This window comes from Anguilla rostrata, chromosome 5 (genome assembly GCF_018555375.3).
Source record: "Anguilla rostrata isolate EN2019 chromosome 5, ASM1855537v3, whole genome shotgun sequence".
NCBI classification, from domain to species: domain Eukaryota; kingdom Metazoa; phylum Chordata; class Actinopteri; order Anguilliformes; family Anguillidae; genus Anguilla; species Anguilla rostrata.
In genome coordinates, this window is record NC_057937.1 from 62,092,388 (window position 1) to 62,101,681 (window position 9,294).

Sequence of the window (9,294 nt, forward strand, 5' to 3'; positions counted from 1 at the left end):
AGCTGCGAAGAGGTTATGCGTCAGGCAAAGACTCTCTACACTGCGAGGATGCTGGATGACTCACAGAGTTCCCACAGGCACAGTTCATTCAGTGCAGGTTTTTTATTTATTTTTTATTTTTTGGCGTGAAGAGGAGCAAAGCTGACATTCGAAACGAACCCTTGTGTTCATTTGCAGAAAAGCTAACAGTCTAATAGTGAAACTAAGAGACTCTTGAAACAGCAGAAACACTGCTTTGGGGGGGGGGGGTACAGCATGTACTCAAATCTGTAAAATACCTGGAACCCCCACCCCCCGATTAATATTTGTCCTCTGTGTGACCTTGCAGAGCAATCAAAAAAAAAGCTCTGCGTTAATACAACTCTAATAATGTTTAGCCCCCCCCGCCCAAAAAAGCCCAAAAAAAAGGACTCATCTGCAGTCCATCAGAGTTCATTTAAGCGCATAATCAGCCTTTTCTCTCGTCTCCATGCCTTATAAGAGGGCAAGCCACCCTGCAGAACAGTGTTCACCCCCCCCCCCCCGAAACGCGCGCCGCCCCCCCCCCCCTCTTTCATCTCGGGCGCTGCAGGCCAGGAGGGAGCCGGCCACATGTGCGGGGGAACATCTGGATGAACTCCCGGGCGCATCCTTCACGGAAACTTCTCCTAAAACAAGAAACGTAATCCCTTCCAATTACGTCCCCAATTAGTCAGAGCAGCAAAAAAAAAAAAGAAAAAGAAAAAAAAAGAAAGAAAGGAGAAAGCCGCAGCTCTGGCGGAAACATCTGCGGGCGCGCGGGGTGGGCAGGTCCGACCCCGCCGCTGAGGCAGATAAAGACGCGGTTATCTGTTATTGTTTTTAAAAGGGTCCGCGCCGCGAGTAATTGATGAGGATTCCAGCCGGGCCGGGGGGTTAATCCGCTCGGCCGGCCCCCACACGACGCCGCCAATTAGCGGCTGGCCACCGGCGGCGAGCGCCCCGCCCGGTCCGCGATGCGATGCGATGCGATGACGGGGTCGCGCGCTGGCACAGTCGGGACGCCGAAAATAACGGGTCCCAACGCGACTGTGGCTCGGTGGCGTGGCATATCGACTTCACACGGGGAGGGGGGGGGGCACTGATGGGCTTGGGGGGCGTGGGTAATTACCAAAGCCAATCGTATGAAGGAGAATCGACTGTGTGACTTTGTGTGCTGGTACACAACAAACGGAGGGGTCACTCTGTCGTCACGTCACTCCAGTGGTCACTTTTTTGGTTTGCAAAAATCAGTCCCGCTGGAGGCCACCCAAGGAAAACACACTCTATTATAGTCCTGTTACAACTTAAAATGCACGTCATTTTCTAAAAGACTCCTTAAATAATTAAACAAATAACTTCCTAACAAATTACATAAATATGTCACAGAAGAGCTTTATAAAAACATATTTTACTATTTGCTGGTGACTATAATTTGTAGTCGTAGTCCACATGCCCATATTTTATGCATGATCATTTTTTTCTGTATGTTGCTGTACATGGCATGCCTGAGACAGAAATGGAATCTAGTATAGTACTTACAACAGCGTGGCTTTGTAAAATTATTTAGAAATAATAAAAAATTATATATATATACCTAAAAAATAGGCTACACACATAAAACGAAATGGCCGAGTTGGCAAACAGCGAGGATTACGGAACCTCAGTCTATTTCCTGCCGTGGCCGTCCAATCAGGCGTGAGGAACAGAGAGGCAACGCGTTCGCTGTGAGTCCCCGCGTGCACCTCACCTCCGGAGAGCTGCGGGGCCGCGCGGGCCCTCTGCTGATCTCGCGGACGGGATTAGGGCCGCCGCGGTAATGCGGAGGGCGGGAGGGAGGGCTAACGCCCCCCGGAGCTTCAGGGCGAGCTTCACGCGGCCGTGCTGGCCGGGGAGTTACGCTCTCTCTCTCGCGAGCGGCTAGCGGGTTCGAGAGGGTCCGGAGGAGTAGCAGGATTATTGGCCCGGGACGGGCAGACGCTGGTGGACGTGGGCCAACGGCTTCCGGTTCCATCAGAGAGAGCCATCGCCAGCTCGAGGCCTGATCTGGTCCCCTGGTCCAACTCTCAGCGCACGGTGCACTTTGTGGAGCTCACAGTCCCTTGGGAGGATGCTGTGCGGGAAGCCTTCGAAAGAAAGAAGTTGCGATATTCAGAGCCTGCAGCGGAGGGAGAACAGTGGGGCTGGAGAGCAAAGATCTGCCCTGTAGAAGCTGGATGTCGGGGCTTCGTGGCAACATCAACTGTAAGACCGACGAGGGACCTGAGGATCAGCGGACAAGCCCTACGCCAGGCCATCAAGGAAACATCAGGGGTGGCAGAGCGGAGTAGCCAGTGGCTCTGGCTGAAGAGAAAAGACCCCAGCTGGTGTCCCAAATAAGCCGGCTAGGCAGATGCAGAGGGGGGTGGTTCTGGGACACCAGAACGCACCGCTGAGCCTACTGGAGACGTCGTGGGCCCAGTCAGCAAAACGTTGATGAAAGTAGGAGCCCACTTTACAACCCCAATGACGTGTCTGGACAGCCTCTCTCAACATCGGAGTAGCGTAGATCAGTGTTTAAGTCTTCCATCACCACCGGGAGCACAGGGGGTTTAAGAGGTGGCACTTTGGATTTCAACATCACGTCCTGTGTATTTGAAAACATTTGAAAACAATAATGCACAATATCAATGCGGATAGCTTTGCAGAAATAGTGCGATGGTTGAGGACAGTGTTTGGTTTGAGCGTTCGCAGTAGGCCTACGCTATTCTGCAGGTTGCAACCAGGTAGTGAATAGCCTAACTTTTCTTCATATTCAACACTTTCCAGCTCGACCATAAGTAAAATCCTAAAGTGACTACAAGCACTGTAGATTTGTCTGTTGTCTTATTAATAGGCTTGTAAGTCATCGTGGAATTTTATTTATTTTGCAGTTTATACAGCATGCAAGTGGCACTGATGGCTCATTATTATCAATCATCAGACAGCATTACATTGATTCATTTTCTGCTGGTGAGAGAGAGAGAGAGAGAGAGAGAGAGAGAGATGTTATGAATTTATTGCTGCTTCTTATGGCGAAAGTTCTTATACAAAAGCAGCGCATTGCCAGCTCCTGATTGGAGCGCGTCCTGGAGAGAGCCAGGAGAGATACGCGCAGCCGGTCACAGACACGCCCCCAGCTGCCAAGGCGCTAATCTCGCGCCTTACATACTCCACCGTTGCTGATATTCGAGGGCATTTACCTGCCAGTGAATCTCAAGGCGGTGTGACGGCGCCGACAGCCAGCCAGCTGTTCGCCTCGCTGGGGGCTTGTTAACAGAATATCACGATCCCGCAGACTCCCCGCGTGCAGACTCGCCATCCGCGCGGATCTGGGGATATTAGACGCGCGAGTTAAGCTTCTGCCGGCGCGCTGTTCAGGGAGCGCGGAGATAACGCCGCTATCTCGCCGGAGCAGACGCTGCACCCGCGCATTTCAATCCCGAGGTCCGCCTCGTCGCTCGTTCCCAAGCACAGCTGTGTCCTTATTAACGTGCGAGAAATCAAAACAAAGTAGGAAATAAAATAGTATAGGGTATTGTTTCATCGGTTTTAGTTATTTATTTATTATACATCAACGAGTTCTGGTCTTGCTGCACTGAACTGGCTTTAAGTCATCAAGGGTCCAAGGTTTCAAATGAACCTCAAATCACTGTGCTGCTGTGCAGTAGGTAGCATTGTTTCTCCTGAATATTTTTTCCATTGAGTTCAACAGGAAAATTAATCAGGAGAAACAATGCTTGTAGTATCTACTGCATATCCGGCAGCAGCACGGTGGTATGAGGCTCATTTCAAACCTTGGACCCTTGATTACTTAAAGCCAGTTCACTGCAGCAAAAGTAAATGAGAAAATGGTGGCACAGGGGGTCTCAGGAGTGCATTTGTTTAATTCTTGCTAATTTTCTGACCAATGTTTTGTTGTTAAGACCATTAAAAGCTTAATATTTGGGCTTGGCCCATTTTTTTTTTTGCCCAGGAGTGTACTGTACTATAGGTCATGCTTAAGATGCACTCAATGGATATTGTTTGATCTTGCATAAGTTACAGTTTTAATTGCCTGACTGAAAACAATTTTTTTTAAAACTGGGAATGAGCCATCGTTGTGTAACGGCTAATGGCGGGTTAATTGCCCATAGCGTCCCTGTGGGGCACTGCCGACAGATTCGCAAACAGGTTACGAACAACCGCACGTATCCTTCAACAATGAGAACCTCTCGTCTTTCCTTTTTTCCGACGTGTCAACGGGATACGAAACAGGTTATATCTGCGGTGGGATCATGAAGCGGACGCTTCCCCAGAAGGGAAGCAAATCATTGCTTTGATAAGACACAGCTAGGCTGCCTAGTGGAGGACACGGATTCTCCCACAGTCCTCTCTGTTCTCATAGCCGACGCCCCCCAAGCTATGAGGTCACACCTCACGGTTTGAGGTCACTATACTGCACTGCCACCCCGACCCCCTCAACATAAACCGTCCCCCCCCCCCCCTCCCCCCCCCCCAAGGCCGCCGCCATCACAAACAAAACAGTGCCGCCAAAAATAACAGCTGGACCCGCCGTCCCGTTAAAGCTGTCGGGTGTCTATTAAGGAGGGCGTGTCAAATGTCGAAAATTGAGCCTTTTCCACAGAGAGGCAACGTGGATTTGTCCCTGCCCGTGGTGCTTTAGAGGACAGACAGAGAAAGGCTGGTCCAGATTCAGGAGCAAAATCCCCCCCCCCCCCCCCCCGCACATCTCACTCACACACACACACACAAGAACCGACCTGTACAGGTGTCACGTTTCATAGCTTCCAGGTCCGGGAAGGCAGGTCATATCCTCTGTCAGACTACAAGGGCTGCATTCATGTCCTTTAAGAGCTTAATTATGTTATCCTGTTTCTTGGTCTCCCAGGCAACTACCCCTGAACCCTAAAGTGAGTGCACAGAATCCACCCCCATTTTTTAAATTTCTTTTTACCAGAGTAGCATCTTTTAAATTTTTACTTAAGTCCCACTGTGGTCTGGAATCTCTTTTTCAAGAGGGACCTGACCAATAGGGCAGCAAAGATTTAAAAGCATGTTAACTCTCAGAGAATGCACTCAAGTAATGAACACAGGCATTACAACATCTGGACCTGACAGTGTCCAGTCCAGAGTTCAGTTTGTGGAGAGATTTTGAACAAAAGAAAAGTATGAATCTGGCTTTCCACATTGTCTAAAACCCCTTGGGGGGATGAGGGGCTCTCTGTCCTGCTGATCTGGTCAGAGTCTCTCCTGATCCAATCCCATGTCTCTAATCGAGCCCCTGCCTGACATTCTTCAGAGAGGCAGGCATGGAACTCTTGGTACTCAAGGGTTCCAGAGTGACCCAAACCCCAGACTGCACTGTGACATCACAATCAAACTTGACTGACCTCAGATCAGCGGTGGGTGAGTATCCACCAATCACCTTCGGTGTTTATCCATTTGCTGTTAACAACATACCTTGTGATTGGTGGGGCTCCTCTAGCGTCTCTTCCAAAGGAGATAGCCACGACGTGTTCGATCCAAATGTTATCACCCCTGAGCAAAATACAAAATCAATCATGATCTCGCCTTACTGGTAGAAAATAGGAGCTCCACCAGTCAAGGAGCACATTGGTTACAACTAACAGAAAAACAATGATGGCAATTGGTAGATACTTTCCGTGACAGCATATGATTCCGGGCCAAATATGATTGAGTTTAGGCACTTTAGGCAAGTGTGCTTTGGGCCCAAACCCAGCGAATGTACTCAGAGCGCTCGGAGGAGGAGACGGGTGAGAGCCCTTCTCATTTATCTATGAGTCGTGTGTGGTAATGTGTGTGACCACACACTGTCTTATCCCAATTTAGTTGTCCCTGGTTTTAACATACACGCAGAAAGTGTATAGAATTGGAGAAGCAATTCACTTGTGATAAAGTAACGTTTAGGTCACTTATTTTAGTAATTGCATGACCAGTTGGTGAATGCGTTTTTAAGCTTTTGGTATCAGTATCGGGACTGCGGAAATGGGCAAAGGCATTTTCACAAGATCAAACACTTAAAGTCTTGGGTCCAAATTGGGGACAGCTGTCCCGCGGCAAATTGATTCATATGTACGGCTTTCAACCAGGCAAAACTCTGCCTGCTGTGTCTCTTGAAAATTGATATGAATGTTACGTTTTGTCGAGCAAAACGAGCATTTGAATTCACACATCACCCTCCACAACGTAAGTACAGGCTGCTAAATTTATTTATGAAGAACTTGCACCCTCTAGTGGAATATTATAGAAATGTGTTTAACAGATGGAACAGAACTTCAGAAATCTCGTGCGGCCTTCCCGAGGAATGCAACTGGGCTGTTAACATGTAGTGCAAATGTTTGTAAATATCAATGTGAAGTTACGTATTAAGGTGCAAGACCACCATATTTTTTAATTCAACTGCTCCCGCCACAAAGTTATAGTTACGGCACTTACCATTACGGATTTGCGGTTGATTGCCTGTTTTTTCCTTGGATTTAGTATTAACGTACGGACTCCATGATGCTGGAGAACACCCTTCCACTCTGTCAGCCCTTTGCTGATGACGTCTTTCCCCCGGAAATACGTCATGACTTGACTTCATATGTCAATTGCAGTGTGCTTACCTGCAGTTCAAACCTCTAGACCACAGAACTGCATGTCGGCGGAATAGCTAATCGTTATTCCACATCTTTGGACAGCCACTCCAGTTGTTACGCAGTTCTGTGGTCTGGAGGTTTAATTTCCTATCAGTACGCTGCAGCTGAACCCATTAGTTCACCTTGTCTGTGAAACAGCATGTTGAGTCGTCTTGGACAGATAAAACGCCTGGAAACATACCCCCAAAATTTCTCCTGTTCATAGACACTGAGCCTCTTTGAGCATTTCTAGCAATAAGTACAGGCAACCAGACGTGTCCCGCATTTAAAAACGTGACCTTACGCATGTTTTTTTTTACGCTTCATTATGAATTGAGCCTGTGTGGTGCTCTGTTTGCTCGTTGTCCTTATTGTGCAACCGCAGGATCAACCTACAAGTAAACAATCGGCAGCTCTGAGATTCTTGTTCTTTGTGAGGTCCCATGTTTCATTAACGACACCATGTTCTAATAATAATAATAATAGTTTTGTATAACGTTTTTCAAAAGCGAACTCAAAACACTGGACATCACGCTGGGGTGGGAAAGACAACATGGGAAATAACTGGGTTATGAAGCGAACGTAAGGAAAGTTGGCAAAGATCTGGTGCGTATTCGGTAACTGATTGTACGGGGCACCATTACATTACATTACAGGCATTTAGCAGACGCTCTTATCCAGAGCGACGTACAACAAGGGCATTAGTTCAAGGTGCAGAGGTGCAAAAGAAACACACTAGAGTGAAGTAAAGATCGTAGTGCCAGAAGTGACCACATAGATCAGGGCTCCAACCCTGTAGAGGGACCACTTCCACAACTTACCCAGTGGCTTACCCAACGACGTCAGTTGAAGAGAGGATAGGCCTATTTCACAAGATGGCTATCACAACCGGATGTAGGGATACTTTGTTTTCGGTTAGCGTTGCTGCCAGAGACTGTAAAAAATATGGACAAAGCTACTGTGACGTCACCCATTAACTCTCCGTGGGTCTCTAAAACACGTTTTGAAGCTCAATGGCGGGCGCGGCCATTTTCTCGATTTGGAGCCAAAACCATAGAGTTAAGCGGTCTTGTGTTTTTTACAATTTGATTGACAGTCCGGTGCGGAAAAGCCCATCAACCTGAATGAACGATTGCAGAACGAACTTGAAGCTAGCTGACTGTCTGCCGTTATGTTTTAAAATATATTTCCATCCGTGACTGTACTGTGTCATGTAATCACGTTATATGTATAACATAAAAAATACAACTAGGCTATGTTCAGTTATCTTCAATTTATGTTTCTCAGCAAAACGAATATGCTTAGCTAGCATATCAGCTTGACAGTGAGCTAGGTAGGCTATCCGTGGTTAGCTCACGCATTAGCAATATGAACCACAGGGGAAGAACATTGACTACACTGATGGTCAATCAATCAGAGATGTGTGGGCTACTGGTGATTTGACTAGGCTAATTTTCGTATAACTGTCTGGTAGACCTGCTGTTAACCGAGCAAGTTATCGTCGTAGGTTTTCGCCACAGTCAGTTAATGAGCCAGTAACTGCCACTAGCTACTCCATCGCCGTTTGTGGTGTTCACTTGCTGGGTGACGCAGGCTGACCGATCGTTCGCAAATCACTTTCTACCGAATAAAAATTAACACTTTCAGCGGTGATTAACAAATCTACCAAGTATTTTAATAACTGATCTGCAGGCGTGTAAATATGACAACGCACTTTGTACAGCAAGTTTTCCACGTTGTGCATGAAGACAAAAATAATGTAGCCTACATTGAATTTATAATTATTATTATATTAGGCTATTATTTTTTTCTTGTAAATCATCAAAACCAATGGAGAAAAACCAAAATACGCAAGGAGCCCCCAGGACCGATTCTGAGAACCACTGTCTTAAATGCCTAGCTTGTCGGTCTCTTAAATGCTAAAAACATGTTCCTTTCTAAATGCCAAGATGGTTAATTTCGTTAAATTCTGTGTGTGTGATTTCATCGTGTGTTGTATGTTATTCAGCAAATGAACCTTGAGACTCTTAATTCGCTTCGTGAAACTGAAAAAGTGTTTATCCCAAAATCGGGATTATAGTAGCTTTGTCACGCGTGAAGCATGGCCCAGGTAGACATTTACGGAATGTACACGACTGACAAGCCGTCAAACACGTCTGATAGATTGAATGTTTGCCGGTTAAGGTTAGCTAGCTAGTCAAATGGCTTGGTAGCCGAAGTTGCGAACTGTTTTAGCATAGGCTACTACTGGACTACCAAATATAGCAAGCTGATTACGCTTTCTGCCAAGTAATTATTTGGTTAAGTAGGCTAAAGGAAATAGTAAAAATGATTCGGCTACCGAAAAACTTGAGAGGAGGATTATTTTATGGTCGTCTAGTGCAGCTGTAAATAGCACACGCCATAATGAAATCACCACGAAATGGGATGCCTGCATTTTCAGACTTAGCACAGGCGGACCGTGGCCGGAGCCGCAATGTCAAGGCCAAGAGGCGCCACCGCCCACCCCAGTGACCATAGACTGTAGCCCCTACTGTAGCTCAGTCCTCTGCAGTGATCCGGAAGTGACGCAAACTGTACCTCATTGGTCCAGAACAAATATTGGCACTGTGCCCAAATGACGCAATAAATCATGAAA

General features: G+C 47.1%; 1 long non-coding RNA gene across 1 annotated transcript; it reads right to left on the reverse strand.

Moving 5' to 3' along the window:
- Positions 1-543: 543 nt before the first annotated feature.
- On the reverse strand, positions 544-6,645 carry LOC135256138 (uncharacterized). Its single transcript, XR_010330403.1, has 3 exons — positions 6,475-6,645; positions 5,479-5,556; positions 544-647 (listed from the first exon to the last, which is right to left on the reverse strand). It is a non-coding gene; the product is annotated as an uncharacterized LOC135256138 (long non-coding RNA).
- Positions 6,646-9,294: the final 2,649 nt, after the last annotated feature.